This window comes from Capra hircus, chromosome 20 (assembly GCF_001704415.2).
Source record: "Capra hircus breed San Clemente chromosome 20, ASM170441v1, whole genome shotgun sequence".
NCBI lineage: Eukaryota > Metazoa > Chordata > Mammalia > Artiodactyla > Bovidae > Capra > Capra hircus.
In genome coordinates this window covers 27,162,116-27,184,363 of record NC_030827.1, presented here as the reverse complement: position 1 = coordinate 27,184,363, position 22,248 = coordinate 27,162,116, and positions in this window count along the sequence as shown.

Here is a 22,248-nt window from a genome sequence, read left to right as displayed (position 1 = left end):
AGCAAAACTGCTATCTTTTAAAAACGTTGTTTAGTGTGTGTTAATACTGTTGTCTCAAACAAAATGAAATCTCGATTATATTTCAAGTATCTCACACATTTAGCTTTCATTTAAAAAAATTAATGTAAAATATGTGTTATCTTTTTTCTCAGTTGACCAGTACTATCATCTTTTAAAATCTTAAATAAGAGATTATTTCTGATCTTTGAGTATAGAAAAACTTCCCTCTTGCTAAGCAACTGTAGCTCTCAGTCTGAAGAAATAAGAAAAAATTGAAAATAATTTTTACTATCCTTATGTCAGTTCCAGTTTATGTCAGTTATCTTGTTGAATCAGCTTATACAATTATTAATCAAAATAGCAAACATTACTATAAAAAAGTTTTTATAAGGCAGTTGATCCATAACAATGATTTATGGTACATTCCGTCCCCAAGTTCCTAAAGATAAAATTTTGAGTGGTGTTAATGCTACAATCCTCTTTACAAGGAATTCTCCACGCAAGAATACTGAAGTGGGTTGCCATTCCCTTCTCCAGGGGATCTTCCCAACCCAGGGATTGAAACTATGTCTCTTCCATTGCAGGTGATTCTTTACTATTTGAGCAACCAGGGAAGCCAATTGCTACAATCTTTAATTCAAACCAGAAATCCAGCAAGAATACAATATTCAAGTAACAGAGGCTGATCTTTATCCAAGTTTTTAGTAATGTATTTCATTCACAACTGAGAAGGCTCTATAGTAGCATGAGTGTCTTCTTTAGATTTGTTAATTTGTCCTTTAGTAGAGTTTCTTCAAAATTGTTCTAACTATAAGTAACATAGCAGAACTTGTAGACTGCATTTTTACATTTCAAAGTCAATATGAAATTTCCATAAAATTACATGTTCATCAATTTTTCTTTTCGTAGTTTTCAACATTAGATTGAAGGATAGGACTCTGATTCTAGTTTTCCTATAAAGACTCAACTAACCCTAGGCTTTAGTAGTAGGGTTTAATTTAATAAATATTGGGTCTCCATGTTAGAGGACACGAATTCTCTCTTTGATATATTCAGTTTGAAAAGATAGATTTCAGTAGTTTGCTGCTAGACACACAAAACATATCTCAGAATGAGGGTTAAGTTTCCTAAAGGAATGCTTTATGGTTTTTTTGTTTGTTTTCTGTCTCTTTTTGACCATGCTGTATAGCAGGTGGGATCTTATTCCCTCAATCAGGGATCAAGCTTGTGCCCAGTCTTAACCACTGAACCAACAGAGAAGTCCAAGAAATGTTTTAAAAATAGAGATTTTTAAATTAGACAGCTTAAAAGTCACTGTCTCAGCTATTTACTGGTAAAATATCTATCTAAAATAATCTACACCGAGAGGACAACAATATTTCTTTCTGGTAGTGTGTAGTAGCATGCCTAGTGACAGACTGGGGAGAGGACTGAGCTGAAATGTGATGATCAGGGAAGAACTTCTGAAGAAGGTGACGCTTGACAGAAGGTGAGAGAGCAAATCATAAGCCAGAGTTCAGTTCTAATGCAGCAAACTGCTTCAACAATTTTAAATTTAATGGTAGATACCACGAAGGTCACAAAAAAGTAAAGCTCATACTTTTCTTTCTTTACAGGGACCCATACATTTTCATAAAATTGAAATGAAAGCCATTTATAAATATTCCACATTTGTACTTTCTATATCAATTACAGTTCAGTATTAATAGCCATGTACATAAAATGTTTACTAAAGATTAAGCTAATACAACTCCATTTCTAAAACACAAGGCAAAAATGATTCAAATATTTATTTTCAAATAGTTTGATGAGAAAACACTCATTTTGATTTTCACTCATTAATTCTTCTTGAAATTTTTAAAATGTAGTAGACGATAGATGAGTGTAATATTCTTAACCTATTAAGGAAAATATGGGGAAAATATAATCTTTCTCAAGCCATGAGCCTAGAGTTATAGACTGTGTCATCATTCAGACCCGGGACAGCATGTAAACATTTGTACATTTGTTCGACCTCAGAAATCTAGCCTTGTGTGTCTAATGATTTAAGACTTCTTTTTAACCTCTGACTCTTAACAGCATCTGAAAGTCCTCTGTAAACCAAGAATCTACTATAAAAAAGGATTACATTGGGCTTTCAAACAACAAATGAAAGAGAATGAGTGGTAAAAAGGAAAGGAAGATCAAATAGTCTGGCTTTCATTCTAAACTATAGTCTCTGTTTGAGAATTTTTTTTGCTATGTGGCAATTCTTAAAGTCTGGGAAGTCTGTCCAACACTTCTTTGAATAAAAGCAAATATGTGCATCTTTAAGATGTTGAATTCTTGGGAGAGGCTGTTTTCATTGTATTCTAAAAAAAAAATCTAAATTTCTAAGAATTAAAACAATTGGTGAAAAGGGGAACACAGAAGGTCAAAGCTATTATATTTCCACTTGTTTACATTGCTTAGAGTTGGCTTTATCTTCTTTTCTAAAGGCATTTTTAGATGAGTGGCACATTTCCTTTCTCTCTTGGGATGGAGCACACTGGAGTGAGCATCTCCTCCAAACAAACGACGCACATGAAACTGTAAAATGACTAAACGATTTCCAACAAAGTAGGAGAAAGTCACTATTTTAAGTGTTAATATCATCATACAAAATATTAGTTTAAATTTAGCATTAATATTTCAGGAATTGTAAGGTTATTACCCAAGGACTTAACTATGGCTCTTAATCTGTTATATGGGAAACTTTCTCTGGATGATTTCTACCCTTTATATTTCCCAAATACAGGAACCTAAGGGAATCAAGTGATGCACTTAGAGCTTCTAAACTTTTACAGAACTTTTAAAGATGTATATAACAAATGTATTATACATAGAAAGAGCAATAGAGAAGATAAAGCCCTCATTTTTACTGACCTCTTGGTGATATCACATTTGCACAGACTGTGGAAAATTCTTAAAGAGATGGGAATGGCAGAACATCTGACCTGCCTCCTGAGAAATCTGTATGCAGATTAAAAAGCAACAGTTACAACTGGACATGGAACAACAGACTGGTTCCAAATCAGGAAAGGAGTACGCCAAGGGTGTATATTGTCACCCTGCTTATTTACCTTATATGCAGAGTACATCATGTGAAATGCTGGGATGGATGAAGCACAAGTTGGAATCAAGATTGCTGGGAGAAATATCAATAATCTCAGATAAGCAGATGACACCACCCTTATGGCAGAAAGCAATGTAGAACTAAAGAGTCTCTTGATGAAAGTGAAAAAGGAGAGTGAAAATGTTGGCTTAAAAATCCTCAGCATTCAGAAAACAAAGATCATGGCATCAGGTCCCATCACTTCATGGCAAATAGATGGGGAAACAATGAAAACAGTAAGAAACTTTATTTTCTTGGGCTCTAAAATCACTGGAGATGGTGACTTCAGCCATGAAATTAAAAGACACTTGCTCCTTGGAAGAAAAGCTATGACCAACCTAGACAGCATATTAAAATGCAGAGACTTTACTTTGCCAACAAAGGCCCGTCTAGTCAAAGCTGTGGTTTTTCCAGTAGTCATGTATGGATATGAGATTTGGACCATAAAAAAAGCAAGCACCAAAGAATTGATGCTTTTGAACTGTGGTGTTGGAGAAGACTCTTGAGAGTCCCTTGGACTGCAAGGAGATAAAACCAGTCGATGCTAAAGAAAATCAGCCCTGAATATTTACTGGAAGGACTGATGCTGAAGTTGAAGCTCCAATACTTGAGCCACCTGATGCGAAGAACTAACTCATTTGAAAAGACCCTGACGCTGGGAAAGATTAAAGGCAGGAGGAGGAGACAACAGAGGATGAGAGTTTTGGACAGCATCGCTGACTCAATGGACGTGAGTCTGAGCAAGCTCCAGGAGTTGGTGATGGACAGGGAAGTCTGGTATGCTGCAGTCATTGGGGTCGCAAAGAGTTGGACATGACTGAGTGACTGAATTAGACTGAACTTGGTAATCTGACACACATTTTTTGTTTCATTTTTCTTAGTAACGCAGTGAAGTAAGTTATTCTTTTGTTTTCGTGGATAAGAAAATTGCCAGTTCAGAAAGGTTAGTAACTTGCTGTATTAGTTTGCTACAGCTGCAATAACAAAGGACCTCAATCAGAATGGATTAGATAAATTTATTGTCTCATTTCCGGAGCCTGGAAAAATGCAAGGAAGTTGTCAGGGTTTGTTCCTTCTGAGGGTTGTGAAGAAAAATCTATTCCAGACCTTTTTCCTTGTCTTGAATGTGTCCTCACATTATCTTCCCCCCATCCCTATCTGTGCCCAAATTTCCTCTTATAAGGATGTGTGTGTGTGAGTGCTAAGTTACTTCAATCCTGTCCAACTCTTTGCAACCCTATGGACTGGAGCCCACCAGGTTCCTCAGTCCATGGCATTCTCCAGGCAAGAATACTGGAATGAGTTGCCAAACCCTCCTCCAGGGAATCTTCCCAACCGAGGGATTGAACTGCTTCTCTTAGTCTCCTGCATTGCAGGCAGCTTCTTCATCACTAGCGCCACCTGGAAAGCCCTCTTATAAGGACATCAGTTGTATTAGATCATAGCTCCTCATGACTCCATATAACTTGATTATGTCTGTACAAACCCTACCTCTTCATTTCCTTTCTTTAAGAGGTAGTATTTTATGCCCACAACTTATTGTTATGTCCCAAATCCTTTTATAGACTGCAGGCTTTCCCAATTCTTCTTTTCATCGATGGATGAAATCTTCCAGTGTCTGAGAATAAGGAAGGCTTCAAAGACTTAGAGTTTAGGTAAGGGCTCAACTGTAACTTCTACAATATTCTCAGCTATGGCCATCTCCTCATTTTATATGGTCATTAGAATCTGAGAACTTAGCCCCAAATTGGGACTTTATCTTGCCCAGGCTAAATGGGCTGCAGAAGTTTTCAGCCTTCTCTTTTTTACTCTGGCTTTGGTTTTTCTCTTTCATTTTTAAGATTTGTATCTTTTTCATTAATTATTAGAACTTAGCAAGGTATTATTTTTTATTATATTCAATCCAACATTTCTATGTGCCTGTCTCTCTCTGTGTGAGTGTGTGGGTATATAGGGAAAGGGGCTTTGATAGCATATATGTTTTAGCTTATTCCACTATAATGAAGTCAACCATCTCAGACACTTATTAAAGTTTGAGAATGACCTTAGAAGGTAAGTGGAGTGTAGATCCACAGAGGATATGATATAGCATCTTATATTTCATTTTATTTCCCACTCCTACCACACACATATAAAATAGTGTTCTTATAGTTAAAAGGACTTATGCCAGTAAGTACTCAATAAATGGCTCTTTAATGACTGAGTGTATGAATGAAGAATATCTAGGATATACTATAATGATGTGCATTGTAGTCTTCAACAATTTCTCAATTTTTGTTTATCGTGAGAAATTACTTCCTAATTTCTTACTGTTATTTATCTTTAGTAAGTAATTACTTACCTAATTACTTACTATTACTATTACTTATCCAACAATTACTTACAATTACTTATCTAACAAGCAAATGTATTAAATTCTACTTGGCAAAATTTCATAAGTTTACAGTTTAGTCCAATGTCCGTGTATATATTTGTTGGCTAATAATTAAATGAATATAACACATGCATGTTAAAACCCAGGGGTGTAGCCATCATTATGGAAACACAGAGTAAAAATTATCACTGCCTTGTCAGAGAACATTAGTGAAGGCTTACCATGAGCAACTGCATTGAAATTGAGACAATAGATAACTTGGACAAATTGAAGAGAATGGAAGGGAATGAGGCAGAGACACAAGGGTGACAGGCAATAGGGGAAAATCATTTTTGGCTAGAGAAAAATAACACCAGTTCAGTTCAGTTCAGTCACCCAGTCATGTCTGATTCTTTGTGATCACATGAATCACAGCACACCAGGCCAACCTGTACATCAACAACTCCCGGAGTTCAATCAAACTCATGTCCATCGAGTTGGTGATGCCATCCAGCCATCTCATCCTCTCTAGTCTCCTTTTCCTCCTGCCCCCAATCCGTCCTAGCATCAGAGTCTTTTCCAATGAATCAACACTTCGCATGAGGTGGCCAAAGTACTGGAGTTTCACCTTCGGCATCAATCCTTTCAATGAACACCCAGGACTAATCTCCTTTAAATGGACTGATTAGATGTTCTTTCAGTCCAAGGGACTCTCAAGAGTCTTCTCCAACACCACAGTTCAAAAGCATCCATTTTTCCACGCTCAGCCTTCTTCACAGTCCAACTCTCACATCCATACATGACCACAGGAAAAACCATAGCCTTGACTAGACGGACCTTAGTCGGCAAAGTAATGTCTCTGCTTTTCAATATACTATCTAGGTTGGTCATAACTTTTCTTCCAAGGAGCAAGCGTCTTTTAATTTCATGGCTGCAGTCACCATCTGCAGTGATTTTGGAGCCCAAAAAAGTAAAGTCTGACACTGTTTCTACTGTTTCCCCATCTATTTCTGATGAAGTGATGGGACCAGATGCCATGATCTTCATTTTCTGAATGTTGAGCTTTAAGCCAACTTTTTCACTCTCCACTTTCACTTTCATCAAGAAGCTTTTTAGCTCCTCTTTACTTTCTGCCATAAGGGTGGTGTCATCTGCATATCTGAGGTTATTGATATTTCTCCCAGCAATCTTGATTCCAGCTTGTGTTTCTTCCAGTCCAGCATTTCTCATGATGTACTCTGCATAGAAGTTAAATAAGCGGGGTGACAATATACAGCCTTGACGTACTCCTTTTCCTATTGGAAACCAGTCTGTTGTTCCATGTCCAGTTCTAACTGTTGCTTCCTGACCTGCATACAGATTTCTCAAGAGGCAGGTCAGGTGGTCTGGTATACTCATCTCTTTCAGAATTTTCCACAGTTTATTGTGATCCACACAGTCAAAGGCTTTGGTATAGTCAATCAAGCAGAAATAGATGTTTTTCTGGAACTCTCTTTCTTTTTCCATGATCCAGCGGATGTTGGCAATTTGATCTCTGGTTCCTCTGACTTTTCTGAAACCAGCTTGAACATCTGGAAGTTCACAGTTCACGTATTGCTGAAGCCTGGCTTGGAGAATTTTGAGCATTGCTTTACTAGCATGTGAGATGAGTGCAATTGTGCGGTAGTTTTAGCATTCTTTGGCATTGCCTTTCTTTGGGATTGAAATGAAAACTGACGTTTTCCAGTCCTGTGGCCACTGCTGAGTTTTCCAAACTTGCTGGAATAGTGAGTGCAGCACTTTCACAGTATCATCTTATAGGATTTGAAATAGCTCCATTGGAATTCCATCACCTCCACTAGCTTTGTTCATAGTGATGCTTTCTAAGGCCCACTTGACTTCACGTTGCAGGATGTCTGGCTTAGGTGAGTGATCACACCATCATGATTATCTTGGTCATGAAGCTCTTTTCTGTAGAGTTCTTCTGTGTATTCTTGCCACCTCTTCTTAATATCTTCTGCTTCTGTTAGGTCCATACCATTTCTGCCCTTTATTGAGCCCATCTTTGCATGTATCTTTGCATGTTCCCTTGGTATCTCTAATTTTCTTGAAGAGATCTCTCAGTTCAGTTCATGTCGCTCAGTCGTGTCCAACTCTTTGTGACCACATGAATCACAGCATGCCAGGCCTCGCTGTCCATCACCATCTCCCAGAGTTCACTCAGACTCACGTCCATCGAGTCCCTGATGCCATCCAGCCATCTCATCCTCGGTCGTCCCCTTCTCCTCCTGCCCCCAATCCCGCCCAGCATCAGTCTTTTCCAATGAGTCAACTCTTCGCATGAGGTGGCCAAAGTAATGGAGCCTCAGCTTTAGTATCATTCCTTCCAATTGCCAGGAGAAATATCAATAACCTCAGATATGAGGATGACACCACCCTTATGGCAGAAAGTAAAGAGGAGCTAAAAATTCTCCTGATGAAAGTGAGAGGAGAGCAAAAAACTTGGCTTAAAGCTCAACATTCAGAAAACGAAGATCATGGCATCTGGTCCCATTACATCATGGGAAATAGATGGGGAAACAGTGGAAAAAGTGTCAGACTTTATCTTGGGGGGCTCCAAAATCACTGCAGATGGTGATTGCAGCCATGAAATTAAAAGACGCTTACTCCTTGGAAGAAAAGTTATGACCAACCTAGATAGTATATTCGAAGCAGAGACATTACTTTGCCGACTAAGGTCCGTCTAGTCAAGGCTATGGTTTTTCCAGTGGTCATGTATGGATGTGAGAGTTGGACTGTGAAGAAGGCTGAACGCTGAAAAATTGATGCTTTTGAACTGTGGTGTTGGAGAAGACTCTTGAGAGTCCCTTGGACTGTAAGGAGATCCAACCAGTCATTCTAAAGGAGATCAGCCCTGGGATTTCTTTGGAAGGAATGATGCTAAAGCTGAAACTCCAGTACTTTGGTCACCTCATGCGAAGAGTTGACTCATTGGAAAAGACTCTGATGCTGGGCGGGATTGGGGGCAGGAGGAGAAGGGGACGACCAAGGATAAGATGGCTGATTGGAATCACCGACTCGATGGACGTGAATCTGAGTGAACTCCGGGAGATGGTGATGGACAGGGAGGCCTGGTGTGCTGCAATTCATGGGGTCGCAAAGAGTGGGACACGACTGAGTGACTGAACTTAACTGGAGTTCCAAAGAAATCCCAGGGTTGATCTCCTTCAGAATGGACTGCTTGGATTTCCTTGCAGTCCAAGGGACTCTCAAGAGTCTTCTCCAACACCACAGTTCAAAAGCATCCATTTTTCCACGCTCAGCCTTCTTCACAGTCCAACTCTCACATCCATACATGACCACTGGAAAAACCATAGCCTTGACTAGACGGACCTTAGTCGGCAAAGTAATGTCTCTGCTTTTCAATATACTATCTAGGTTGGTCATAACTTTTCTTCCAAGGAGCAAGCGTCTTTTAATTTCATGGCTGCAGTCACCATCTGCAGTGATTTTGGAGCCCAAGAAAGTAAAGTCTGACACTGTTTCTACTGTTTCCCCATCTATTTCTGATGAAGTGATGGGACCAGATGCCATGATCTTCATTTTCTGAATGTTGAGCTTTAAGCCAACTTTTTCACTCTCCACTTTCACTTTCATCAAGAAGCTTTTTAGCTCCTCTTTACTTTCTGCCATAAGGGTGGTGTCATCTGCATATCTGAGGTTATTGATATTTCTCCCAGCAATCTTGATTCCAGCTTGTGTTTCTTCCAGTCCAGCATTTCTCATGATGTACTCTGCATAGAAGTTAAATAAGCAGGGTGACAATATACAGCCTTGACGTCCTCCTTTTCCTATTGGAAACCAGTCTGTTGTTCCATGTCCAGTTCTAACTGTTGCTTCCTGACCTGCATACAGATTTCTCAAGAGGCAGGTCAGGTGGTCTGGAATGCCCTTCTCTTTCAGAATTTTCCACAGTTTATTGTGATCCACATAGTCAAAGGCTTTGGCATAGTCAATAAAGCAGAAATAGATGTTTTTCTGGAACTCTCTTGCTTTTTCCATGATCCAGCGGATGTTGGCAATTTGATCTCTGGTTCCTCTGCCTTTTCTGAAACCGGCTTGAACATCTGGAAGTTCACGGTTCACATATTGCCGAAGCCTGGCTTGGAGAATTTTGAGCAGTATTTTACTAGCATGTGAGAAGAGTTCAATTGTGCGGTAGTTTTAGCATTCTTTGGCATTGCCTTTCTTTGGGATTGAAATGAAAACTGACGTTTTCCAGTCCTTTGGCCACTGCTGACTTTTCCAAATTTGCTGGCATATTGAGTGCAGCACTTTCACAGAAGAGATCTCTAGTTTTCTCATTCTGTTGTTTTCCTCTATTTCTTTGCATTGATTGCTGAGGAAGCCTTTCTTATCTCTCCTTGCTATTCTTTGGAACTTTGCATTTAAATGGGAATATCTCTCCTTTTCTACTTTGTTTTTCACTTGTCTTCTTTTCACAGCTATTTGTAAGGCCTCCTCAGTCAGCCGTTTTGCTTTTTTGCATTTCTTGTCCATGGAGATGGTCTTGATCCCTGTCTCCTGTACAATGTCACGAATTTCCATCCATAGTTCATCAGGCACTCTGTCTATCAGATCTAGTTCCTTCAATCTATTTCTCACTTCCACCTTATAATCATAAGAGATTTGATTTGGTTCATACCTGAATGGTCTACTGGCTTACCCCACTTTCTTCAGTTTAAGTCTGAATTTGGCAATAGGGAGTTCATGATCTGAGCCACAGTCAGCTCCTGGTCTTGTTTTTGGTGTCTGTATAGAACAATAGCATATGTAACACAAAAAGAATTGAATAAGGAAAAATGAGTTAATGTGATTGGAGAACTGAGTACTTACTTGTTTTGGAGTGGCAGAACAGTTAACGAGGCATTGTGGGAGGGAAATGTATAAACCTTGGCAAAGTCAGACCATGAAAATCATAAGAGGTCTTCCTAGGAAGTTCGGATTTTATAGTGTAGGAGACTGTGTGTCATAGAAGGATTTTAAGATGGAAATGATATGGTCAGATTAGAGATTTATAAGGCACGCTTTTAGAGCACTGTGGAGATGATTTAGAAGTGAAAGCAACTATATTAAGTGCCAGGCAAGAAACTGCAAGTCCCTCACATGAGGTAGTGGAGAGGAGCAGCGTGGAGGAAATAGAGAAGAGAAATAACTACGTAATCACATCCCCTGAGCTTGGTAAAACTTACCTGCAATATGTGAATAAACTGAAAATACAATTTAGCCACCAGAAAGTACTCTGCTCATGTAAACTAATTTGATTTGAATTGTATCTAAAAGTTGGAATTGATTCTCTAATGAGTAGGATCAAAATTATTTGTTCTGACTCTAAGAAACTCTTCAGATCCACAGCTGATCATATCTAAAGTGTCTCTAAATTATATGAAAGTAGTCATGCTTAGATGTCTCTGATATTAAAAAAAAAAAAGTCTACATAGCTAAGTTTGTACTTAGCCAAGATAATTTCCTCCACCTATACTTTCAGAATTGCAGCCGGAATGTGAATTGTGACCATATTTGCTTTCACCAAATTCAGTCAACCTCATTTACAGTAGCATCATCTGCAGACAATGTTTAATTGCTGCTTCTTTTCAATACAGCTGAAACTACCCAGTATAACTTTTTTGAAAAAAGGAGTCCAAAGCAAGGCACAGAATTCTTAAGTGCAGCTTTTTTTTGTAGTAACATTTTGAACCATTTCTAGAAGTTGAAAAATGCTGATTGGTCGCCTAGAGGGTTATGCTAAGGAAAACAAGGCAGAAATCCAAGCTGTAGAATTCATGAAAACCTTTGTCATGGCAAACAATAGTGAAACCCAACATTGCCTGGAAGGGGAAATTTGAGTCTGCAATCTGTTAGACTTTATGCGCTGATAAGCGATAAGATTCTGTGCTGCATTTTGAAAGGAATACAGTAAACACAATTCTAGACTGATCTGCCTCAGGCTTAACATGACACTTAAGTGCTCTGTGAGGGTAAAAGGAAAGGCAATTCTGGATACATTGAAAACTGCTTTTATTTTCTAGCAGTAAAACTAAGATGTCATGTAATCTCTATTAACAGGGAAAAAGATCCTCTTGACTGTGTTTTATCCAGTCTATATAAACTTTGATGTGGAGGGAGAAGATAATTATCATTTTAAGTAATAATCCATGTGAATGTTTGAAAATTCTGTCTATCATAGAAGCATTATGGATGTTTAGCTGTGGAGTATTTTTCTAGGTTTTGAAAATGTTATCACTCCCCCCAAAACTAAATACAGTTGTAATAGAAAAAGTTAGTACTTACAAGTAAATCTGAATTGAAATTCACTTTATGCAATGGAAAAATACTATGTCATTTTTAACTTCGGCAATTACACATCTTTAACATATAGCGTCTCTGTAGGAAACCCCAACCCAGAGGGGAGAAAGAGCAGCCACATAACAACAGTATCTTTGTTTATACTGGAACAGGCATTTGATGTTTCAAGATTGAAATTATCTGGACTTCCAAAAGTAAAACATTTGACCAGTGCCTTGAAACTAGTGAAAACCGTGAAACTGTAAATCTTTAACTATTTAGAAATTATGAAAAAATGAAATGATTATGAACATCTACTAAAGAATAGTATCGTTCATTGTCTGAGCATTTTAATTTCCTTAAAGTGAAATATGATACAAAAGTTGTACAGCATTGTCTTAAAATTATGAAGAGATTTTTTTGATTGGAGAGCAAAATTCATCTTTTAAAGTTTGACACTGAGATAAATTTTCTTCCCTGCTAATAATTGTAACTAAGTGGAATTATCATATAGTTTCTGATTACATATAAACAGTATAAATAGGATGAAAAGGGTTGGGTGTGGCTTCCCTGGTAGCGCAAAGGGTAAAGAATCTACCTGCAATGTAGGAGATCTGGGTTTGATTCCTGGGCTGGGAAGATCCCTTGGAGAAGAAAATGGCAACCCACTCCAGTATTCTTGCCTGGAGAAGCCCATGGACAGAGGAGCCTGGTGGGCTACAGTCTATAGGGTCACAAAAAGTCAGACATGACTGAATGACTAAGCACACACAGCACCGGGTTAGGCAACCATATGAGTTGAGTGGAAAAAAATATAGAATTATAGTTTCTTATGATCTCGAGTCATCTAAGTTTTGCTCATAATTTCTGCACTGTTTTACTATAAAGACACATTTTCCAACTATTTAGGAACTCACATTTATTCTTTGGACTTCCCTGGTGGCTCAGACGGTAAAGTGTCTTGCTTACAATGGGGGACACCTGGGTTCGATCCCTGAGTCCTTAAATTGACTAACAAATTTGTAATAAAACCTTTATGATAATATATTAAATATTATTATTGGAGTTTCTTTTTCAATTCAAAACACTCTGATGTAATTTCCAAGTTATCCTAATTATGTAAATTGATCAAATAATTTAATATCAAGATGTTATTTATATCATTTTCCTGAAAGCAAAGCTAGAATCAAAAGTCCCACTTTGTTTATGGAAGCTTAGGGTGGCAACTTTTCTTATGCTATTCTAGAGAAAATTGTGTTGTATTTGAAAGAGTGACAGAGTTGAGATTGAATCTTAGTTCTATTATGATAGCTTTTGACTCTGGAAAAATTCATTAATATTTAATGAATGAAACATTTAATTGCTTTTTCCTCAAATGTGAAATGTAAATAACAATAAGAACAGCAATAACTTTGGAAGATTCCTTTAAGATTTAGAGATAATGTGTATAAAGCAATTAGCAAAGCTTTTAGCACATGGTAGGTTTTCAAAAAATAGCAAATGTCATGGGGTAGAAACATAGTTGGTGTTATTACCACCCCTAGGAATGAGTGTAAAATAATTATGTTTAAAACTGTAAGTTAATAGAGTTGTTTAAAAGATTTATTAACCCAGGTCTCCCACATTGCAGGCAGATTCTTTACCAGCTGAGCCACCAGGAAAGCCCAAGAATACTGGAGTTAGTACCCTATCCCTTCTCCAGCAGACCTTTCTGGTTCAGGAATCGAACTGGGGTCTCCCGCATTGCAGGCAGGTTCTTTATTAGCTGAGCTACCAGGTAAGCCCATTTTATAAGCAAGTACCTTTAAAATTACATTCTTAACTCCATTTTGACAAGATTTTTACTCTTGATAGTTTATCCTTATTGAAAATAATGTTATGCCTAGTGTATTTATATTCAAGACACTGTAAGACATGTATAAAGTGATAGAGATACGAAAGTAAAAATAGTCTTTACTATAAGAAAACTGGTCTATCTGAAGAATAAATATTCATATAAATAATTATTAGAGTATAGAAAATATTGGAAGTCAGGAAGTATTAGGGATATCTATCAAGTATGGGATTCACTATTTGGGAAGCTGGATCTTCATAGAGGAGGTAATAAAGAGAATAAAGTTAAAAGAAGAGTAGAAGGTAACTGGGAATATAGCTAGGTATTGAGTGTCCAAAGATCTTCATGACCCAGATAATCACGATGGTGTGATCACTCACCTAGAGGTAGACATCCTGGAAAGCAAAGTCAAGTGGGCTCTAGGAAGCATCACTACGAACAAATCTAGTGGGGGTGATTGAATTCCAGTTGAGCTATTTCAAATCCTAAAAATGATGCTGCTAAAATGCTGCACTCAATATGCCAGCAAATGTGGAAAACTCAGCAGTGGCCACAGGATTGGAAAAGGTTAGTTTTCATTCCAATCCCAAAGAAAGGCAATGCCAAAGAATGCTCAAACTACCACACAATTGCACTCATCTCACATGCTAGTAAAGAAATGCTCAAAATTTTCCAAGCCAGACTTCAGCAATACGTGAACTGTGAGCTTCCTGATATTCAAGCTGGTTTTAGAAAAGGCAGAGGAACCAGAGATCAAATTGCCAGCATCTGTTGGATCATGGATAAAGCAAGAGAGTTCCAGAAAAACATTGACTATGCCAAAGCCTTTGACTATGTGGATCACAATAACTGTGGAAAACTCTGAAAGAGATGGGAATACCAGACCACCTGACCTGCCTCTTGAGAAATCTGTATGCAGGTCAGGAAGCAATAGTCAGAACTGGACATGGAACAGCAGACTGGTTCCAAATAGGAAAAGGAGTGCGTCAAGGCTATATATTGTCACCCTGCTGATTTAACTTCTATGCAGAGTACATCATGAGAAACGCTTGCCTGGAAGAAGCACAAGCTGGAATCAAGATTGCTGGGAGAAATATCAATAACCTCAGATATGCAGATGATACTGCCCGTATGGCAGAAAGTAAAGAGGAGCTAAAAAGCCTCTTGATGAAAGTGAAAGTGGAGAGTGGAAAAAGTTGGCTTAAAGCTCAACATTCAGAAAACAAAGATCGTGGCATCCGGTCCCATCACTTCATGGGAAATAGATGGTGAAACAGTGGAAACAGGGTCAGACTTTATTTTTGGGGGGGGCTCCAAAATCACTGCAGATGGTGACTGCAGCCATGAAATTAAAAGACGCTTACTCCTTGGAAGAAAAGTTATGATCAACCTAGATAGCATATTCAAAAGCAGAGACATTACTTTGCCGACTAAGGTCCGTCTAGTCAAGGCTATGGTTTTTCCAGTGGTCATGTATGGATGTGAAAGTTGGACTGTGAAGAAGGCTGAGCACAGAAGAATTGATGCGTTTGAACTGTGGTGTTGGAGAAGACTCTTGAGAGTCCCTTGGACTGCAACGAGATCCAACCAGTCCATTCTGAAGGAGATCAGCCCTGGGATTTCTTTAGAAGGAATGATGCTGAAGGTGAAACTCCAGTACTTTGGCCACCTCATGCGAAGAGTTGACTCATTGGAAAAGACCCTGATGCTGGGAGGGATTGGGGGCAGGAGCAGAAGGGGACGACAGAGGATGAGATGGCTGGATGGCATCACTGACTCGATTGACGTGAGTCTGAGTGAACTCCGAGAGTTGGTGATGGACAGGGAGGCCTGGCGTGCTGCGATTCATGGGGTCGCAAAGAGTTGGACACGACTGAGCGACTGAACTGTACTGAACACATATGGATGTGAGAGTTGGACTATAAAGAAAGCTGAGCACTGAGGAATTGATGCTTTTGAACTGTGGTGTTGGAGAAGACTCTTGAGAGTCCCTTGGACTAAAATGAGATCAAACCGTCCATCCTAAAGGAAATCAGTCCTGAATATTCATTGGAAGGACTGATGCTGAAGCTGAAACCAACATTTTGGCCACCTGATGCAAAGAACTGACTCATTTGAAAAGACCCTGACGCTGCGAAAGATTGAAGACAGGAAGAGAAGGGAACGATGGAGGATGAGATGTTGGATGGCATCACCGGCTTGATGTGCATGAATTTGAGCAAGCTCTGGGAGTTGGCGACGGACAGGAAAGCCTGGCATGCTGCAATCCATAGGGTAACAAAGAGTCGGACATGACTGAGTGACTGCACTGAATTGAACTAATTGAGTTTCCTGGTGACCTAGCAGTAAAGTATCTGCCTGCAATGCAGGAGAGGTGGGTTTGGTCTCTGAGAAAGAAAGATCCCCTCCAGAAGGAAATGGCAACTGACTCCATTATTCTTGCTGAGAAATCCCATGGACAGAGGAGCCTGGTGAGCTACAGTCCATGGGGCCACAAACAGCTGGACAGGACTGTGTGACTGAAAAACAATAAGCAGCTAGGTAGAGCTAAGAGTGAGAAGGTTTTTTGTATATGAGTGTTAATTAAAGTAAGTAAAAGAAAAAAAAAAAAAGAAATCCCCAGTAATCAAATCATAGAGAAATAATCAGCTTCTAATTTGGTGTATTTCCATATATATTGGTTCTGATCTGCTAAAAAACAAAAAAAAATTAGGTTGCTGCACCTAAAGTATTTAACCAGATCCTAACTGTTGAATGCTGAAATTCATTTTGATATTTTGACATTATTCACAATAATATGGTGTGCAATATGGAGACATTTCTGGTAATGTCTTTAGAAAGTCTTTAGAGTACATTCTGCATCAATTTACAAAGATAATTTTAAGTCTCTTGGTTCATATGTGGTTGCTGTAAGGAAAGGCTCAGTTCAGTTCAGTCACTCAGTGGTGTCTGACTCCTTGAGACCCCATCAGTTCAGTTCAGTTCAGTCCATTCTGAAGGAGATCAGCGCTGGGACTTCTTTGGAAGGAATGATGCTAAAGCTGAAACTCCAGTACTTTGGCCACCTCATTCGAAGAGTTGACTCATTGGAAAAGACTCTGATGCTGGGAGGGATTGGGGGCAGGAGCAGAAGGGGACGACCGAGGATGAGATGGCTGGATGGCATCACTGACTCGATGGACATGAGTCTGAGTGAACTCCGGGAGTTGGTGATGGACAGGGAGGCCTGGCATGCTGCAGTTCATGGGGTTGCAAAGAGTTGGACACGACTGAGTGACTGAACTGAACTGAACTGATGGGGTCTCAAGGAGTCAGACACCACTGAGCGACTGAACTGAACTGAGCCTTTCCTTACAGCAACCACATATGGACTGGACTTATTTTATTCTTCAAATTGTGAAGTAGTGTTATGAGTAGCAATAAGAATCATGATTTTTAATATTTGTACTAGCAAGTTGAGATTAAATACCTTTCTTTCTTGCTTTACTTCACTTCACAAACTTTAAAGGTATCTTTACTGCCTCTTAAGTAATTCTATTATGCCAATTCCATTGCTTATTTTTTTCCTATGTTAGGTATTATTATTATTTTTTTAATTTTTATTTTTACTTTATTTTGCTTTACAATACTGTATTGGTTTTGCCATACATTGACATGAATCTGCCACAGGTGTACATGAGTTCTCAATCCTGAACTTCCCTCCCACCTCCCACCCCATATCATCTCTCTGGATCATCCCCGTGCACCAGCCCCAAGCATCCTGTATCCTGTATCAAACATAGACTGTTTTAAATAATTTAAAATTTAATAGTGGCTTAGTTCCTAAGTTGTGTCCGACTCTTGTGACCCCATCGACTGCAGCCTACCAGGCTCTTCTGTCTATGGGATTCTCCAGGCAAGAAAACTGTAGTAGATAGCCATTTCCTTCTCCAGAAGATCTTCCCAACCCAGGGCTTGAACCCAGGTCTCCCACATTGCAGGCAGAAATTATTATTACATCATTATTATTTAAATTTTCATTTCTGTGATTACCAATGGGGTAAAAATAATTTCCCTTAGAATTTGAAGAGAGAGGAATTTTTTTCAAGATTTGAGAATAATAAATAGGATAATTCTTTCCATTTGTACCTGGATCCAAATAAACCATTACCAAATGAGTAGACAACTATAAGATACAACAGTGTTCTTCCCTGTACAAAAATCAAGTAATTTCAAATTAGAGATACAGCTTTTTTAAAATCAAGAATTGAAACTATGATATATATTGACTAAGTTTTGTCACCACTTATTGATGCAGGAAGAAATGAAGAAATCAACAGAAAAATTTTAGATTTTTTTGCTTTTCATATAATTAACAAGATTGTTAGAGGATAACTTCTATCATAAATGAAACTTGTAATAAGAAAAAAACACCATTTGCTATACTAAAGACAGATTCAAAATTAAGGTTGATAATACCCAGCTTTAGAAGGAAAAGTGGAAAGAATTGTGGTTTATTTAATCAAGTACTCATCCCATCAGGCGTCAAGACAAAGTTTCATAATGGAGACCACAGACAGTCACATAGTGGACTTATTCCTCATACATCTGCAAAGCAACCTTAATAGCTGGGCTCAGTACTGAGCACAGTGTCCTGCATACTTCCATGCTTATTATATTTCTATTGATTGATTGGATTCAGAGCATATGTCTGGATATGTGGAGTTTAAAGGGTAGAGGAGAGAATATACTGTCATAAAAATGTAGCTAGTATTTTGACAAATATTTTTGTTTAGAAGCAAAGTCATAGTGCTAAAAATAAAAATACTGCCACTAATTATAGGAGGCAATATTCTTAACATTTTTCAGACTTATATGTGTAAATTTTAGAATTAGAACAGAATCTACAAACTGTTCAGAATACATGAGCTGATTAAAAAATAGAATTTCAGTATTACAAATTGTTTTTAGAAATCAACAAGATTGTCTGTACTTGGTCAATGAGGTTTTGAGAAACTGATCATAATATTTTAAACCAGAGAGTAAAAGTTAAGTGCTAAGAGAAACTGACAAAATTACTTGACAAAATTACTATCCTTATAGCTATTATCTGAAGAAAAGATCTGAAGGTCTTATGATAACTTAAAAACATTGAACGTGGCATTTATTAATAACAAATAAGAATATATCAAAGAATTACAATAGAGTTAGAGGTGTTTTCACATATATAAGCCTTCTGAACCTGTTCACTTAATTTGTACTTATCAGCAGAACAAGAGTAGCATTCTGCTTCCTTTATGATTCCCATTAAACTGATGGAATTAAAGAAAAATTTTTGATAATTTCTGCTCCTGAGTAAGGCTAGCTGTTAACAGACTGTCTTTCATTTAATTGCTGTTCAGAAAATGTTCCTTGATCTGAAGTGAATTTAAAGGCTTATTATATTTTGTTCTGAAAGTCTAAGCTTGCATTTTCTGCTGTGCAACAAGGGAAATTCAAGGCTGGTTCAGTACATACTTCCTACATTTAGATCAACTCCTAGGGTATCCCATTAGTATTACAGAGATTATATGATTGTTCTACTCTATTAAATTTTTATATAAAATATACCTTTTAGAAAATTAAATCTAACAATAATTGCCACCATCTTATATGTTAACCTTAATGGAAATATCATTAAAAAATGAATTACCTATCTAATTAACTAGCAAACTTTAGAAAATGCTTATTTTAATGCAACCTTAATATAGTTCCTAGTCTCACAAAAGAACATAGAAGCTTCAGGGAATTTTAAAGCTGTCCTGGTTATCAGCTTATCCTTGTAAGCTTTGGCTTATCTTATCAAAGTAAGGCATCACTTTTGCTTCCTTCTGCTAATAAGGTCTGGAACAGAGCTTTCCTCTAGCAGTGCAATAATTCCTTTTGCAGACAGAAGTGTTCAGTCTGTTGTCTCTCCCCTCACTTATCTCTCTCCACAGTTCCCTACCCCCCCCCACCCCCAGGGAAACCAGAGATCCAAATCCATTCTTCATTAATGCTGGAACTTTAAGATCCTAAAGAATAAGAAGTACCTTTTTATCCTCAAAACTTCAATACTAAGTAGATTTTGGTTTTCTGGATGCCTAGGTGGTTGTGTAGGAATGTAGAGTCTGGGGTAAATTATAAATCATGGTTGAATCATGCTTGAATCAAGCATTAGCATGCTTCTGGCTCTTTTGTCCAAGACAATGGTAAAACTATTTAACTCTCAGCACCTTCATTTTCCTTTATGTAACCTGGTGATGAAAACTAGTAACTCACGAGATCATTGCAAAGATAACTAATTAAATATGAATACTATAAAACTCCTTATTTCAAAAATACTACTATTGACATTACTTTTAAGTGAGGTAATCTATATTAAATGTCTGGTACAATTTTTTTTGTTATTTTAAATTAGTCCATTATCCCAATTAATAAGTGACTAACAATGACTTAAAAATGGCAAGTTTGGAAGACAAATTTCAAATTCAATATTACTTTATCAAACATAAAAAATAGATATAAATTGATTATAGCTTCATTGAAACAAATTTTATTGAGAACAGATGAAGAAGATGGAAGTGAAAGAAGAACAAGAAAGGGTAGGAAGAGGGATGAATTAGAACTTTGGGATTAACATATGCACATCACTATATGGGCTACCCTGGTGGCTCAGTTGCTAAAGAATCTGCCTGCATTGCAGGAGAGCTGGGTTCAATCCCTGGGTTGGGAAGATCCCCCTGAGAAGGAACTGGCAACCCACTCCAGTATTCTTGCCTGGAGAATTCCATGGACAGAGGAGCATGGTGGGCTACAGTCCATGGGGTCACAAACAGTTAGACTGAGTGACTAACACCCACTACCATATATAAAGTAGATAGATAATCAATAAGTAACTACTGTTTGGCACAGGAAACTATAGTCAATATTTTGTGACAACCTATAAGGGAAAAGAATCTGAAAAAGAATATACATATAACAAATATACATAAATGTATATATGTGCATATATATGAAGCATTTTGCTGTATACCTGAAACTAACATAAACTGTAAATCAGCTATACTTCAATCAAAACAAACAAAAAGATTTAACTGCTTAAATTTGGGAACAATGGGAAAAAATAAGGTATGAAGAAGAAACTGACACAATCAGCAGTATAAACATCACAGTTGGAAAGGCAAAATTAATGCTATGTTACAAAATAGTATGTAAGAACTATGAGGTAATCTTCTTAATGAATGGACAACTTGTCAAACCCTTCCTGGAATTCTGCAGCCTGTAGAAGACTCCCAATCTTAAAAGGAATGTGAAAACTTGGAGAGGGTTCAGAGGACAGCCACAAAGATAATGAATTGGTTGTAAAGTAAGACCTACAAGAAAAGGTTAAAAGATCTGGAATTATTCAACTTGGAGGCAAGAACTTCGAAGTTATTTAAATCCTCAAGTTAAAAATATACAGTGCCCGTTTCAAGCCTCTCCATGAATTAAAAGGAGGAGATAAGTTTAAATCTCTGGATGAAAAATTTATGGAATTTTAACAATAATTTAGCAAACAGATTCATTACACATCATTAAGAGCTCCTGAGAATGGTTTACAAAATGAACATGCTCCTTTAGGTTGTATAATTTATTTACATATTTATTTTAGTTAGCTGTGAAGGTGCAGTCTTTGATGAAGAAGAGAAATGGCCTAGATGACCTAGTAGGGTTCTTTACAGCCTTAAATTTCACTGAAATCCAGAGTTAAGTATTAATAGTCCACTAAATCATTGCCGCATTTCTAGCCTTGTCTCTCACTCATTTGTTTTAGGACCGTGGGAGTGAGAAGGAAATTGAGGTGATTTGTTCCAAGGTGAGTCTGGGAGAAGGGGATGGAATGAGTGATGTGGAGAGGAGGGAAGTTGGAGTAGTTGGGAGAAGGGCATTCAGCAGAGAGAACCGCAGTTTAAAGGCACGGAAGTGAGAAAGTGTGGCGCATTATAATTTGGGTGTGGCTTAAACAGTGTACATGGAGAGAGTGGTAGGAAGCGGAGGATAGTGGAAAATTTGGTTGATGTGAGACCACATAGGTGTTTTATTTTCATGATCTTCATTTCTTAGGTGTAAAAATTTAAAAGAGAGGAATGCTGTAATCAGATTACTATTTTGGGGAAAATCATACTGCAGTAATGTGAATGAATGATGAATTTTAGAGGAGAGACTGGAAGCAGGAAGCACTGATAGGTCTCTATTCAGTTAGTACATCTCAAAGATAATGAAGATCCAAACTAAGTCATGGTGTGGATAGGGAAGGAGAACAAAGATGAGGGATGTATAGGAGGTAAGATGAGCTTAAGAGTACCCATGGGGATTATGTATGGGAGTGAAAGAGGGCTAGGTCTGGATTAGTTTGATACTTCTAGCATCTAGAAGAAAAAGTATATTTTATAAAATAGGATATTCAGTGATACAGAGCTTTGACTGAATCATTTGCGTATCAATTTATCAAAAAATGAGTAGTTATTATGGATTAGGCACTATATCAGGCAATGAGGATGCCAGGACACTTATCAGTGAGGATATAGCCTGGTTTGTTTGAGACAGTCCTAGTTGACTGCCTAT